The sequence below is a fragment of the Parus major genome, chromosome 3 (assembly GCF_001522545.3).
Source record: "Parus major isolate Abel chromosome 3, Parus_major1.1, whole genome shotgun sequence".
Lineage (NCBI taxonomy): Eukaryota > Metazoa > Chordata > Aves > Passeriformes > Paridae > Parus > Parus major.
The window spans coordinates 4,893,497-4,910,085 of NC_031770.1; the positions used below are offsets into that span (position 1 = coordinate 4,893,497).

Genomic DNA, 16,589 nt, shown 5'->3' on the forward strand with positions numbered 1-16,589 from the left:
GTGAACCTCATCCATACAATCTGGAACTTTAAAAATTGGTAGTAATATGTAGCTTTTTTCCTTCTGCAGTGCATGTTTGTTTGCTTTTTTTTAAATCCATGTGTAGGCACTTTTTTTTTTCTTTGAACTCTATGGGAAAACTGAAGAAAACAACAGGGCCACATGAGGGAATTCCATATCTGCTTTTGGCATTTAATTTCCATAAAGAGGAGGATCCTGTTGACACATAGTATTTCTTTTTTTTTTTTCTTTTCCAACTTGCAAATGTTATGAAAGCATTAAAAGTTAGTTCCTTGTTGTCAGGGTTCCAAGACAGATGTTTGCATAGGAGATTAGATGTAATATTTGTGGAGCTTTGAAAACAGCTTTTGGGCTGGTGTTTCATTAGCAGGATATGAAGCTGTATCATCAGAATGACATTAATTCCCAAATGCATGTTTCCTATACAGAATTGATGAGGTTATAGACAGATACTGTACCATAGTGATTGTAGAGCCATGAGCAGATCATTAGTGGTGTAAAAGCAGAGGAATGTGCAGTTATAACTTGTTCTCTATATTAAATACTCATTGTACCTAAGATCTTACCACGTTTTTACCATTGCAAACCTTGGAATGAGATGGCTTTAAACTGGAGAATTGGAGTTTGGGAAGATAAAACATCATATACAGGAAAGGCAATTGTATTTCAAAATAAAACCCTGACCTCCACTATCTGAAAATCTGTAGAGATAACATCTACCACTTGTAGGAAACCCCATCACAGCATCCACTGGGCCTCTGTGCTACTCCATGGCACCGAAAGCTTTGCCTGCCCCGGTGCTTCTGCTGGTCACAGTGCCAAAGATAGCTGGCTAAAGCCAGGAGTAATGCCTGTTTTCCTACAGGGATATTGAACTGAGGGTTGCATTCATTGCTTCTCTTGATCCAGCTTTTGCAGTCCACTTAAATGGGACAGTGATTAGACTCTTTGTGAGGAAATTACATATTTAACTGTCAAATTGCAGAGATGGAGCTATTTTCAGGCATCCAACTGCCCATCCTCATGCAGCTAAAAATGGCTTGTCTTGCCTCAGACAGAGGGATGACAGGATGTGCAGGCCAACCAGCCAGTCGGGCCAGGCTGTCTTGCCCCTTCAAGATTGTACTGCTGGAATTCTTTTAAATACTCTTCAGCAGAGAGTTCATGTAAATTAGCTAATTACCAGCCTCTGCTCGGGCTTCCATGAGTGCTGAGTAGTGGAACAGAATGATTTAATTTCCCTAACATATTCTCTTGGCACTTTTGCATGCGGAATATGTTGCTCTAAAGCATCCCTTGATACCAGATCCTTGGCTGTGCTCCAGAAAGAGTTCAAGTTAAAAACCATTCAGTGTAATTCCAGGGTTGGCAAACCTAAAGTTGTCACCTTCCCTGCTTCCTATAATTTTGCCGTCTGTAATGTGGGTTTTCCTCTTCTCTCGCAGAAGATGATCTTGCATAAGTGTTTAAACTGTGAATCAGGGATTACAGCTGGCACTGCTTATGCATATGATATTCTCTTGGGAGAGTAATTAAGCTGAGGTGAAGTGATCACATGAATCTTAATATTTGCAAATTCATTACACTTAAAAAAGGCTTGTAGAGTTCTCGGTTACATTGGCAAATGAGTGTGATTGCCTCCCACTGTAATTTTCAGCTTTGCCTTGTGCTTACTCTGAAATGTTTGCTGCTGTCAGAGGCAGGAGTAGTGTGTTTTAATTTCCCATTGAAATTCTTGTGAAAGAGTTTGTGTGTAGGGTACAGGAACATTTTGACTGGCTGAGTGCAAATTATTTAAATCCCAAAATGTTTTGGGATGTGGCCAGATTTAAGCTAACAGGAAAAGGAATTTAGTCGAGGTTCTGTTTCTCTTCAGTAGTTGGGTCCAAATCCTGGAAACACTCTCAGTATGTGTTCACTCATTAATTTTACTGCAACTATCAAATAAATCTAAATATAGACATAAGTACTGGCAGGTATTAGCCAGCTAGTTCTATTAATTGAAACATGCTGATGTCATTGAAGATTCCTTTAATGGTAGCTGCATTCTTTAGATGTGTAGATACCATTAAAAAACAAAACATGTTTTAATCCTCAGACAGGAGGAGTAGTGTCTACATGTTATTTATATAAGCCTTGGCAATCAAGAGGAAGTTGTAGATCTACTAATTATGTGTTGTTGATTGCCTGTCTCTCATCTTACTACAGTGTTTCAGTGGCCACAGAGATCAGTTTCCAACTGAGAAAATCGATTTCATTTTCATGATGCTTGATAGTTAGACAATAGTGTTTTCTCCCTATAAAATGGCAATCACAGAACAAAAGTATGCATTGGAAGTTCTGAAGATCAGTGTGTTGTACGTGTTCTTTTGCTCAGTAGAGATTCCTTTGGCCATGTCATTCCAAAATCATGGATTGAGGCTGCATTTTGATTTATTTCAACATCATCAATCTCATAAACAGCAGAAAACAGCCTCTTCCAAGGCACAGAGTAGGTGCTGAGTGAAGCTAGCTGTAGTCTGGGTTGTTAACCCTTTCTTAGTGGTGGTAAATCACAGTATTGATATTAGAGTTGGACCTTGCTACTCACATGTTATTTTAGATGGAAGTCTGTCTCAGAAAGCTCATGTTGTTCTCATTCTTTCTTCAGTCCTTGCATCTTCTAAATCTAGGATTAAAAGAAGCTCAATTGAAAATTTTAGGTAGTAAATCTCATACAAGTACTATAATTTGTTTCAGTGACCTAAACACAGTAATAAGGATTGTGTAGAAAAGTGCTTTGATTCCTCATTTGTTTTCTATTTTAAGCAGCTAAAAGCAGCAGTCTGGCACTAAGATAAAATCCAGTTTATTTTGCAGCCCTTAAAGATTTGTGTTCCTATTTAGTGGGCATCCTTATTTTTGTAATAATTAATTTCAAATTAAACCAAATTTAAGGAGAAGCATTTCAGAATTGTGTAAACTGGAAAGTATGTAGCAAAAATATTTACCACTTTCCTCTCAAGCTTTTAATGGCTTGTTCTTTAAGCTAAGTACTCCAAGCCAACTTGTGTTAGTTGGGATGCTTTCAGGATCACTTCTGCCCACTGGCTCAGCATGGGCTGGTATTTAATCTCTCACATCTTGCAGATTTTGCCATTTGTCAGAGCCTGCACATCTGAATTCCTGATTATAGGTCATCCTGGAAATTAGTATTTTTAATTACTGCTTGTATTTCAGGGAAAAAAAAAAATTAAACCACTGAACTTGCCAGAAATCTAAAATTAATATCTACTGCTGAAATTTCAAAGAGCCTAAAGGGAAGGCAGCTTCTCCAGGCATCTGTTTAATGCTAAGTCATACCTGGTGTGGTTTTGCTTTGGATTGGGGTATTTCATTGTAGTCCTCTCCATGGCTTCTGAAGGAATGGGAATTACTGGTGTTTGTGTGCTTCCTATTTGTTTATGGGAACAAAATGCTGGGAAGGGTTTGGAGCACCCAGTGCTGGGCACAGAACCTCAGGGGAAGTGTGGTCCCTGCACCACCTGGTCTCTCATTAATCTCATTAATTAATACCTCAGATCATTTTATCAGCTGAGTAACTTCTAGACAGATTACAGTCTCCAGAACTGATCATTGGAAAACTGATCATGCCTTAATCGTGGCTTTTAAATATTTGATAGGTTTCTGCAAATAGAAAAGGGAAAATCCACGTGCTGTGGTGTCTGGAGTAAGAAATATGGAAATCTTTGAAGTTAAGGTTATGTAGAGGTGGAAAATCTTTTCCAGGGTGAAGGACAGTCAAATCTTTGAGTAGGGTGCTTGCAGAACTGGTTTCCTCTGGAGCAATAAAGCTGAAAATTTGTCACATCTATCAGATTAAAATGGATTTGGCCCTTCCAGGGGCTGAATAATGGAGTAAATGACTTTTATGAGACTCCTCCAGTTCAAGGACCTAATGTTGGGTTTGGGGTTTTATGATTGTCTTGTATTTAGGACTTTTTTTGGTGGGTTTTTGGGTTGATTCTCATTTGTTTGGGGTTTTCATCTGTAAGGATGCACAGACCTTTTATAAACATCTTTAATGAAGCTGATGTCATGATTTAATTTAATAAAAAGTGTTGACTTTATTGTACATTAACATTCAAAACTGCCTGAAATCAGACACTTACTGACTTCCTGGGATTTACTCTTTGACTCATTTATTAAATCTAACATCTTTGTCTCTCTGCACAAGACTTGTAATCTTCGAATTCTTTAGAAATTAAATTTTGCACCAAAATTTAAATGTGTTTAGCTAACAGTGAACTATCTCAAAGCAGTCTCTGTGTTGAAAAATCCATGTTTGATACATATATATATATATATATATATATATATATATATATATTCCTCCCTTTTGTACAAGTAGGGTGTGTGTGTGCACACACATATATTTAAAATCTTAAAACCTGCTGATAAGACACAGGTTATTTGCAATGAGGTTGGCAGCACATCAGAAGATTAAATCTTCCTGGTTACTTTGGATCTTTTAGTTACTAAATACTGAATTTATGACAGCCTGCTCATTTTATGGAGAGAAATAATTTGAGGTAAAACTGCCCAAAAGGCATGATCTTATCTAGTAGCAAAAGCTGTGTTTGTTAATATTTCCAACCACATAGAACACAGCTGAAAAAAATCAGATTAAAATGAAGCCAATATTTATTCTTAAGTGGAGTTCACCACTGGTCACATCTTCTGCAGCTGACAGTCACTTTGATGTGCCACTATACTTGATGACATCTTCATATTGATTTTATTCCATCCTTTTTAGTCTGCCCAATCTATTTATATTATTTCCCTTATGTTAAGGGATCACTGCAAATAGGAATCTTGGTGTCTTTAATGTGAGTGAAGCCATATTTTCCAAGAAATGACCATTCTGGTAAAGAACTCACATTAAGAGTATCTAATAAAAGTGATTTAATAGAGGGAATTACAAAACTAAGCAAAGTTTGTCTTATTATAAATTACAGATTCCTCTGCAGTATTTAGTTTGTGAATTTTTGGAATGTACCTCAGGAAAATGGTTTTGGATCCAAGCATATTCAAAGCACGGAAAAAGAACAAAAAGCCTGCAAATGAACTGAAAATCTTACAGATCCTACATGATGAGGTGATAAATTTTACTTTGGCTCGACTATAGCAATGAGTATTAGAAATGTTGCCAGCTCTGATTGAGGAGCACCAAAATTAAGTAGAAGCAGGGTGCTTATTTCATCATTAGCTTGTGTGGTAATGGCAGTCTGTTAGAGGCTTCTGTGGGGATAATTCTCAAAATAGATTGGGATAAATCCTGTGATGACAAGAAGCAATAATGCATGTGTTGTACGTGGAATGAGCTTCCAGGCTGCCCTGGAATAATTTGATAGCTGCTGTGGCAGAGTGTGACTCTGTAATGATCAGAAAGTTGACCTTATAAACAACTCAAAAATGATAGGAAAATTATTACTGAGCATTTGTGATTTTCAGAGGAGTGGACTGGGAGATGCAGGTAGAATTGTGACCCTAGGGAGAAAATGCCTTCAGCAGAACCAGATTTTGAGGGACCGAGCTGTGCTTTGACTTTGTAGGTTATTTGGACTCGATTTGCAAGTGTATTTAAAGATTGAAACATTTAAATGATTCTGTGGAGTTGACAGAAGGGTGTGAGTTAGCTGAGTCTCACAGGTGTTTCTGGCCACATCACTGAGCATATAATCATTATATTCCCCTGCTCCTGTGGAGTGTCCCTGGCTCTCAAACCTGCACTTGGAGTAGCTGAGTCCATCCAGCTGAGCAAACCTCTCTCATCCCACCCAGTTAAAGCACAGATGTAGTTGTGCAATGTCAGATCAGATGTTCTGGTGAAAATTAACCTTTGATATATAAAATTAATACCACTGCTCATCCACAGAGTGAGAAATGCAATTATTCTCTTAGATCATCTCTGTTTTCTGTCATTCATAGCCTTTTCCTTGTCTGTGAGAGGGTTCTGTTTTTCCTGGGGAGCTTCCCAACCATCTGATGAACAATGCTGTGTACAGCCAAGTGCATTACTGTACTAGAATTTGATTTTCTAATCTCAAAGAGATGTAAAGAGGAATTTTCCCCTTGTACCTCTTCATATTTAGGGGGTTTTTTGGGGTTTTTTGTTTGTTTGTCTGTTTGTTTTTGGTAAAGGAATAGTTGAATATATACACAATATGCTGGAAATTAAGGTGAAAATATCAAACAGTGCTCTTTTAATTCAAGATCATTGGTCCCTCCAGATGTGTGCAAAAAACTTTAACTCCAAGAAGCTGATTAGCTACACATCAGCATATATTAAAGCAAAATAAGATTAGCAGTCTGTGAAAAGGTAAAGCCATATCATTTATTATTAAATTTCAATGAAAGTTACTAATGCTGTCTAATATTTTCTCTTCAATTTAGTTTTGGGTTTTGGTTTTTTTTTTTGCTTTACCCCTTTCTGCCATTGTCTGCCCACCAGAAATCTATTCAGTGTTTTTTCAATAAATAGTATAAGTCTTAAGCACAGATTTTGTCACTATTTACTGCTATGAAGCAGAAGAATGTTGCAGTTGTTATTCAGGAGTAGGAAAAGAAATAAGTTGCCTATAATTTTTCTCCCTGCTTTCTGTTCTAATGTTGTGCAAAATGCACAGAAACCTTCCTTAATTATTCTCACTTTCAATTGATTCCACCTGAATTCCTCACTGTTCCTCTGCTTTTCTGCCTATTTAGGTGGTTAATGTTGCTATTAGCAGTGTCTGTACCTGTTGCACACTCTTGACTATTGGTTATGTGCAAGAAAATAGCCCCCAAGGTTGTATTTAGCAGAAATTGAATCTCTAGGTTCTGTATGTTTTGAGGTAACATTCTGTTGCATTCATCCTACACAAAACAGGCAGTGCAATTTAGAAAGACTTGCTAATAAACATAAATTCTAATTCATTAAGCAGGTGGGACTGCTCTCAGAAAGAAAATCAAAAGTTAGACCAGATCACCTGGTTCTTCTTCAAGATGTATGTATTGTAGTTTCTGTCATCTTTTTTAATTGTTTGCTTGTCATACTTGCATTCTGCTCCAGAATGCTATTTTTGAAGTATTTATATTGAAACCATGCAAAGACCTTTAGAAATGATGGCTAATTAAGAGTTGAGTAAAATGCTCCCAGCCAGACAAATGATACTGGCTAATCTTAACCCAGAAATTCCTCAGGTTAGTGATTCTGGATCCAGCATCCCTCTGTCCTGACTAGATCTCTATTTTTAAAAAAATACTTTTCCTTTTTAACCTATGAACTGTCTTCTATGGGATTCATTCTGTAGCCATCTCAAACATTTGGCAAGCACCTCTTTTTTCCTCCTTCTGCAGCAGAAGATGAATAAGATACAATTCTGCTGGTGCTTCAGATGGTTTGTGTCACTCGAGACAGTCAAGGTGCCTCCAAGTACATCACACTGATGAGAAATGGCTGCTCCTGCTACAGCTTCAAACCCTTCCTGCAGCCAGGGCTCCCTGAAACTGTGCACACTGACTGCCCAAGGATTATCCAAAAGGAGCAACTAAATATTGTGTGTTTGCAGTTACTTGTCTCTGATTTTAATGATGTTTCAGAGACAACCAAGTCACATCTCTAAGTTTTATTTCTGTGTCTCAAGCTGTGCCAGGGGAGGTTCAGGCTGGACATGAGGAGAAATTTCTTTACAGAAGGAATGAGCAGACATTGGAATGGGCTGTCCAGGGAGGTGATGGAGTCACTGTGCCTGGAGGTGGTCAGTTAAAGACTGGATGTGGCACTCAGTGCCGTGGTCTGGGTGACACAGTGGTGTGCAGTCGAAAGTTGGACTCGCTAATCCCAGAGATCTTTTCCAACAGAATTGATTCTGTGATTCTGTGTGGAAGATGGATGCAAAGATTCTTGTTTAACCATGAGCTGTCAAGGGCTTTGGAAGAAACAGAAAAATATATAAAAATTGTCATAAACCTGTGAGTTTATCACGCTGGCTGATTCTCTGCCAGAAGAACACCTGGAACTTGCATCCTTTGCATCCCCAGGTATCCCACCATCCCACTTCTCTCTCCCTTTGTTCACAGCAGAGGCACTGGGCTCTCTGAAGGCAACAGAGCATCTCTATGTCATCTCTGCATGTTCACTGTCACCATTTATCATTGTTTGCTTATGTCTTTTACTGAATAAGAACAAAATAGGTTTGACGTGCTATTCAAGGTGTTATTGAGATGGGTCACTTGATTTCAGCCAGTGGATTGTTTACATTTAAGCACTGCTTGCAAATTCTTGCAAATGCTTGTGGGGTTCTCTTGGGTCATTCCTAAGCAGTGGTGTGTGAGCTGAGCACAGGATAGAGTCAGTGGGGGAAAATGCCTGTTTTTCCTGGTTCAATTTAATTCACTTTCCTGAGTTTCAGTTTCAACTTAATCCTTAAACAATGGATTTATTGAAGAAAACTTTCAATTTTAAAGGCTGGAGTACAAACCCAGGGTTTGGATTTCACCCATGCTTTGGCTGCAGTAATCTCACCTTGCAGTGCACCTGCCTGGAGGGGCTCATAGTTGGAAGACAGAAATCTATTAGAGAGCTGTGTTTTCAGTGTCTTGCTCTGTTACACAGGAGCAGGTACTCATTTTACATCACATAATCAGTATTCGGGCAACACTGCTCATACCAAGTGATTTATGGAGGTTTCAGTATCTGCAGACTGTTCTTCTGAACAAATACAAATGTTACTGGAGAGTCTTGGAGGATATTAGTGCAGTCTAAAATCATCTCTGATTGCCTTGTGATATCTTAAGGCTTTCAGCCAACCTGTTTTGGGTGGCTGTAAATGCACTGCAAAGCAGCGTTCACACGAGTGGTGCAGCAGAAGGTATGGCTGCCCTACATACCACAATGGCTAGAAATTCCCTGGATCTCTGCAAGCACTATAAATGAACTGGGAGCAGCCTGGCTGTAGTAACAGGGAGCTGTGTGTGCCTGAGGAGCTGACTAAATCACCCAGCACAGTGAGGTGGTTCTGACACCCCAGAAGCAGGTGAAGCACAGCCAGCTCAGAGCTGGCTCACACATCTGCACAGCCTAAATGTGCAGCTGAAGGCTTGAATGAAACATTCCTGAGCTGCTGCTTCCCTGCTACCAGCTCCTGTCTCATGTACACCTGGTCTTTGACCAGTGTTGGTACTCAGGGACCACCCAGTTCCAGCTGGAAACACCACTTAATTCATGCCAGAGGATTTCTGTGTGTGAACAGAATGGTGGATTGAGGCATCACATTCTCCAAGAATTCTCTGTACTCTTGATGCAGAGAGAAAAGGGAAGTCTTTTAAGACCCATGTATGAAAAACAAACCAAACAAAAATCCCCTTAATTTTTATACTTTTTGTTTGTTTTCTTGTTTAAAACATTGACTGAAATTTTAAAGATGTAGCACTTTTTTAAAGAATATTTTTGTAAACAATATTGAGTACACTGGTAAAGCAGGTCTGTGTGGGCATGCCTTGACTCCAGCTGCAGGTGTGATTGCAGAGTGGGTGGATTTGCTCTGCAGTGTCGTATTGCTGATGGAATTGCCTGGTGGAGCTTAAGTTCAGTTTGTGGCACATACAGAGGGGTTCAGGGAGCACGGCTGGGGCTCGTATTTACAGCTGTGCCTTTCTGTCAGCTTCGGATCAGGTAGTTTTGATCTTGGTGTATCAACCTGCTTTCTTTCCTGGTTTTGTACTTCTGCTCCAAAACACAGCCACAATTGAGAAAGGCAGATTTGGATAGAGATAATGTTACCTTCTGCCTGTCAGGACCAGATCTGAATGCAAAAAGAAGTGTGATTTCTTTAATTGTAATGAAGTACTGTCCATTACACAGCTTGAAAAGAGCAGCCTTTGTTTCTGAGATCTGCTAGTTCTGCCACAGTGATCGGTTTGCCTGAATAACTTATTCCTCCTTATCTTGTGTGTGAATTTAGATTTCCAGTGAAAAGCAGGGCTTCCCTGCTTACCACATCCAATACCTGTAGGATCTTGTAATCAACCTGATTTTCAAGTATTGCCATCCTGAACTTTAAGATCAGGTGGTTGTTCAACCACAGCTTCAAAAACAAAGAATAAAATTTTTCCATCTTCATTCTGCTTAATAGTTCTGTTGTTTCTTTGTGTTCAGTTTCTTAATAAATCATGGGATTTATTAATAAATAAAAAAAAAATAGGCTCTTGAAAATGTTTCAGCTTGCCAGCTGTGGTAGGCTGTGGGTTTGCTTTTTAACATTACATTCAGCAAGTTCCTGAATGGCTTTGTAAGCGGGTTTTAAAGTCAAGTTTTCAGTATGGTGTAAATTTAAGTGGCAAAGTTGCTTTTGGATTGGGAGATTAGACCAAGAGTCCTGGCAAAATGGGCTGCAGAGTATCAAAGGTGATAGAAATTTTTCTCTAAGTCAGTCAGTTTTCAAAATCTTGGTGGTCTTTCCCATCAGCATGTGCGAGATGCGATTTGCTGCCACCCGAAATTCGCTGTTCTTGGTTCTGTCTGTGCTGCCAGTCTGTCCTTTGTGCTGGTCTCAACGTGAGTCCTGTGTGACCTGGTCACTGCACAAAACCAGCAGAAAGTAACGAGAGCTTTCCACCCCTGTACAGCTGTGACCCTGCTGAGATGGGATCATTCAGGCTAGCAGGAATGGGATTATCACAAAGGAAGCAGAAGCCAGGGGTTAGGACTGCTCTTTTCGGTGAGAGAGAGTTGGATTGCTTCCTTTCCTTGCCCGTGATGGCTCCAAAGGGGCTCAGTTTTGCTGGCACTCTGAGCAAGCAGCTGTGTGCTGCATTTGCATGGGGTTTCTGCAGGGAGAAACCTTATTCCCTGATCAGGGATCCTGTCCAGCATACACTGGTAACAGCTTGGGGACACTAGTGTCCACTGCCCTGCCTGTTTACAGAGCTGATCTGTGCCCTTAATGTGCTTAATCAAGAACACTCAGGGGTGGGCTCAGTCAGGTCACACTTTCTCTCACACTGATCTTTCTGCTTGTTAGTTTGCATACAGCAATGAGCAGTATTATTCATTAACCCTTAATGAGCCCATGCTATTGAGATTTTGAGAAAACAGCAGGAATACAACTTAGAAGGGAAAGCTGTTACTATGAAATCTGTTATTTCTGTTTTCGTGCCAGTCACTTCTGTTTCAGGAGAAGCAATAGCCTCTCCATTCCCTGTTCTGCTTTTATCTTCTGTCCAAAAAAGCCTTGCCAACAACCTGGTATCTCAGCTAGCACAGCCCGGTTGCCTGCCTTCAGGGGGCTGCTGCCAGCTGCTCAGCTTAAAAAACTTACAGACCACTCTCAGTGTTCCTGGAGATGCCAAGGAGCTTTCCAGAGAAACACCACCTGGGCTTAGTCCCTTTTCCTTCCATGTGCCATTTCACTCAGATGCCCAAAGAAAACAAGCATATATGGAGCAAAGAATGGATTTAATTCAGCCATGCCATGACTGCAAAGCACCCTCTGACATGGATGAGGGCTGTACAGAAACCAAGAATGCAGGACAGTGTGCAGACAAAAGGCAAGATTTATTGATCTGAACCCTATATTAATGTTTAAGAAAGCAAGCAAACAACAAACCCACAGTGTGCAACTTCCCTGGTTCAAGCTTTCAATTTTTACATTGTGAAGTAGTTACTTCACAATGTAGAAAGTAGTTAGAAGATTCATTTTAGGGAGTGATATCTTGTTTGGTCTGTTCTCCACTCTATAGTGTAGTTGTATAGTATCCAAGTGCTCCAAAACCAATAAAATCATCTTTCCTAGTGATGCTGAAAAACCACTTTCTTGCTTTCAACAGAGATTAATATTCTGATTTGCTCAGGAAAAGTTGTTTCTTAACAAGAATGGAAACCAAAAATGCTCAGAGATGTGTCCAAACCTCTGCTGTACAAATATCTTTGCCCATGTTTTTTTGATGTGGAAAAACTGCCATTTTCCTTGGAACAACCTTCTCATAGATATTCCCAAGCCCTGAGCTGTTTTCCTGCAGAGTGTGGCCTGTTTCTTTTTCAGCTCCTTTGACTGGCAGTGCACTTTATGGTGCAATCACAAAGAACAAGAGTTAATTTGGGTCTTGGAGGGGGATTAAGAGCATTTTAAACAAAAAATTATCCTCAGGATGTTAGGACTGCTTTGGGAACAAATAGGGTACAGGAAGGTGGGAAGTGGGGCTTTGATACATGATTCATCAGTCCAGTTGTGACCGGGCCAGAGTGATGTTGCTGTCACACCACATTGTCCATTAATTCTTTTGGAAAGTTTTATTTCCTACAGGAGCTGGCCACGATGAGAGGTGTCCAGGGATAGTGTTTCTTCTCAGGCTTTTTCCATGGTATGCAGCTGATTTTCCAGCATGCAAATCACACATGCTGACAAGAATCAGATTGCACCTGTTCCTTGACCACTGCCCAGTGCACAGATGCAGATCTACAGCCCCTAAAAAGAAAGGGCTGGAGGGTGTGGACCAGTTGAGCTGGGTAATTTCACTGGCAGAGGTATTTTTAGTATAAACTGTGTACTTGCATCTAAGTTTAGAGTGATTATAATTATGTTAGAAGTTTTGTCACACAAAAATAAACAGCTGCTGGAGACTGAGGGCAGCTTGGGACCACAAAGCATTGAATGCACTGACTCACATGTGGCAAAGCTTTTCTTAATGTGCCCATTGGGAATCCTTGCCTAAACTCTACTGCCTGTTTCAGCAAAGTGGTTTGCTCTTCATCAATTTCAGCATATTCAGCATAAATTTCAGAATATTTTTGGGGGGGTTTTGTTAACTGGGTTGTGAGAGGTGCTGACATCTTCTCCTCAGCAATGCCTGTACTTTGATTATAAACTGCAGATTTTTCCTTGTGAAGAAACACTATATTTACATATATACTATATTGTACCTATGTGCTTCATATTTCTGTGGCTAGGCTGGTCTCTCAAATCTCAAGATTTTTGAAGATGCCTGCAATGGATTTATGGATGTATGCAGAAAGTGTGGGCTGCAGAAGGACAGCATTCACATTATTGTGCTTACAAGGGGTTTGCTAGCCAAGGGCAAAGAACACTCTTCCTTAAGCTTTCAGTCAAAAACCAGTCTAGACATTTTTATCACATTAAACAGTCTGAAGCATTTAATAGGTATGTGACAGGAAAAAAAAGCAGTCTGAACTAGCTGACCAGTTTTCTTATGGGAAAAGCCTGCTGGGCTCAAGTTCTTATTCTTTGCAGTGGTAATTATTATGCTGGAAATGTTTAACAGTGATGAAGACAAGGCTGGTTTTAGACATGTAAAAATGTTACCTTCACTTTCTACGGGTTCTGCTGTGCTTTGGGTGTGACGCTGCTCTTTATTTTGATGGTGCCTGCCTTTCCTGAGCCTGTGTGCCACTTGTTACTGAGCTGTAGGAGGCCAGAGTGGATGGTGGCAGCCGTAGTTAAGCACCACTTGAGAACACTTCAGTTCATCCAGCCAGTGCAAATGGCAAAACATTTTCTCTCTGTCTCTGCAAGGGTCCCTTTATCAATTTCTATGATGTAACTGGTTATATCTGTTGATTCCCACTGCTTTTGATGGCTTCCAAACAGTCTGCTCTTTCTTTGACCTCCGCCCTCATGTCTAGAATTAGTTTTTTCACCTTTCCAGGCTTCTTCCCCGTTCTTCTGTTGGTCTGTCTGCAATACTGCTCTGTCTGGGGCAGTACTGAGCTCCTCACCTCCAGGAGCCCTGCCATCCCCACTCCTGAGCTGCCACAATAAATGCCTCCCTCTACCCTTGCCTGGAATATTGGTGGTGTTCTTGCCACTTCTGTCTTTTTCATCCACACATGCAGACCCCCAGTGTTTTGTTTTGTTGGTCTTTCTTGCTGTATATTCCACCCAGTTCCTTCCTTTCCAGTCATATTGCAGTAACTCAGCTTCATACTTGGAATAATCTCTAAAAATAGCCTTGCCTGTGCTATCCCAAATAATTTCCGTTTCAGCTTTCCCAAGCTATCTGCTGTTCTTTTCTAGCATGGTGAAAATGTGGCCATCTTCCCTTTGGATTTTAGCTGTGTTGGTCTGCTCAGGCACTTCGTCATGGGTGTCTCAGCCCAAGATCACTGCCAGACACCTCATCCTTGCTTCCTGTATCTTTTCCTGTTGTTAGTTCCTTCCTCCTCTTTTTAATTCTTCCCCATGCATCTGTTTCACTTCTTTCCACCCTGATGGTTGTCTGGAGTCAGGAATGTCCTCATGGTTTGCATGCTCTCACTTTTCCAGGAGAAAGTGCTGTTTATCTCCCAGCCCGTGTGAGTGTGTTCCCCAGGTACCTGTGAGGACAGAGCTATCCTATGCTTGTGCTGTGTGTCCCTTTCCTCCTCAGCAGAAGTGGGGGTCACAGCAGCAGGTGACAGGAAAGAACAGTGATGATGATGAGGAGGAGGAGCTTGGAGAGGTGTATCAGCTCCTCCTCTTGCTGCCTGACACTAAAATTACCTCCTAAAGTTAGGAATTCAGAGAAATTGAGTCCCCTGACTCTGGTGTCACCTCCAGAAAAATCTGAATAAGTGGGATTTCTCAGCATGCTGTAGATCTTGCTGTTTACTGGGAGCTGTCAAAGAAGTGTTCCAAAAGGGCTGTGTGGGCCAGCAGGCCATACCAGCACTCCTGACTGGCGGGCTGGCTCTCCTTTCCATCTCCATACTGGACAAATAGGTTACATAGCAACACTTTTATTTTTATCCCTTTAGGAATACTCTGTCAAATCATCCACTTAGAGCAACCAAAAATTGAGATGCCTTTCCTTCAGAAATATATATATATATATATATATATATAAAATGCATAATTGGACAAACCAAAATGCATCCAGCAGGAAGATTTGGAGAGGTTGCTGGCTTGGAGCACTCTCCCACCCACTCTTTAATAGCTGACACTCCTGGTTTTACCCCATTTCTTCAACAAGCCATACACTAAGTATTCAGAGTGACATTTGAGGGGTGCTGTTCTGAAGTAATGTAAACAGCTGAATGCCTCAATAATGACTGGATTAGCACTCTGAACTGTTTTATCAGATGAAGCTCTGAGTAGTCTCAGGCAGCCTCCCTTCACCCCAAAGAGACAACAGCTGTCAGTTCGATAGCGACTGCTGTGACAGGAAACAGAGCACAATGTCAAGAGAGTTGTTTTAATATTTGATTAGTAGAAATGAATATGCAGATTGCACGGGTTCTCTGAGGCAGGGATTAGTGAAAGAGGCTGTGATGCCATGTTTTATGCATTCCCATTTTCAGCTTGTGGTTAACTATGAATTTACCAGCTAAAGGATTGGGAATATTTTTTCTTTATCCTTGATCACATTTTCTGCACAATCTTTCCTGTTGTTTTCTGAGCTTTTGGGCAGTGGCAGAATAACCATTTTAAAAGAAAGAAATGTGGCTGAAACACATTGACAAGAAATGCTTACTCTGCCACCTACCTACCATAATGAAGGAATAATAACTAAAAGTTCAGGGTAAGTTAACCAGTTGCTTTCCTTCTTGCTTCTCTACAAAATTAAAGATATAAATAAGTGATAGCCTTGTGTATCTCCAACATGGCTGTCCATATTTATCCTGCTGGAAAGAGGGCTTTTGGATTTCCAAGTTATAGGCAGCAGTTTATTTTCAGCCTTGCCTAGTTGTGATACACTGTGTTTAGAGCCAGGGCAGTCTCATCTCCTGCAAAATGCCCACTTTGTTAATGAGCTAGCATGGGGTGTTATTGGTGATCAAAGGGGTACTTACCATCACTAATTCTGTAATTAAGACAAGTCTTGCTAGCCTCATTCTTTAGAGGGAGGAATAGGAAAATGGGAAATAGCAAAATGCCCACCCAGGACTCCAGAGCTGTTTGGCTTACCCCCAACTGCAGCACGGATCCTTTGACTCCTACCTACCCCAAAGGGGATGTGTTTTTCCTGAGCAATTGATGATGAATGTTGGTTTTGCATATAACAGGCAGAGGGACTGGGGATGAGAAAAATAGACAAGTTAAACTTCTACAACAGGGCTTAGGCCAGGCAGTTATTATTTTTTCCCCATCATTAAATGACATTCTGATTCCCAGATCTGCTTTTTGCACAGGAGTGTTGAAGTACACGCTGTGAGCCCCATATAGTTTCTTTTCCTGATACTGACTGGGAGGTTTTTTTTGAGATGTGAACTTGAAATCTTGGCAGAAGAATAAAATGAAAACAGCCAACTAAAATCTCCATGGGGAGCTGCAGTCTGCTCCAGCCACACTTCAGCAAGGGCAGCTCACAGCTCTGCTGCTGTGCTTACTGGAGCCTGGGCCTGTCACAGAAGTGAGCAGGAAAAAAAGCTGTGCCTAGAAATTTCTCCTACCCAGGGGTTGGATTTACTGCTGGCCTGGGCAGGAGGACAGAGGATAATTTCCATTCCAACCAGCTGATAATGCCCTGCCTGCGTTCCCTACCTTTGAGATGTGACTCAGGGGTGATGATAAAGGGAGATGAAAACAAGAGGGAGGAAGGGAAGGGAAGGG

General features: G+C 40.7%; 1 protein-coding gene across 9 annotated transcripts in view; it reads left to right on the top strand.

Annotated features, from left to right (window-relative positions):
* The window catches only part of PLCB4 (phospholipase C beta 4), a 185,322-nt gene that overhangs the window by 75,414 nt on the left and 93,319 nt on the right, over positions 1 to 16,589 (top strand). Inside the window, exon 1 of one of the 9 annotated variants that reach the window (XM_015620530.1) lies at positions 10,080 to 10,084. The exons of the other annotated variants lie outside the window; for them this stretch is intronic. The gene's annotated coding sequence lies outside the window, so the exon portion shown is untranslated. Of the gene's footprint in view, positions 1 to 10,079; positions 10,085 to 16,589 lie in introns of those variants that run through there. 9 annotated transcript variants of the gene reach the window in all.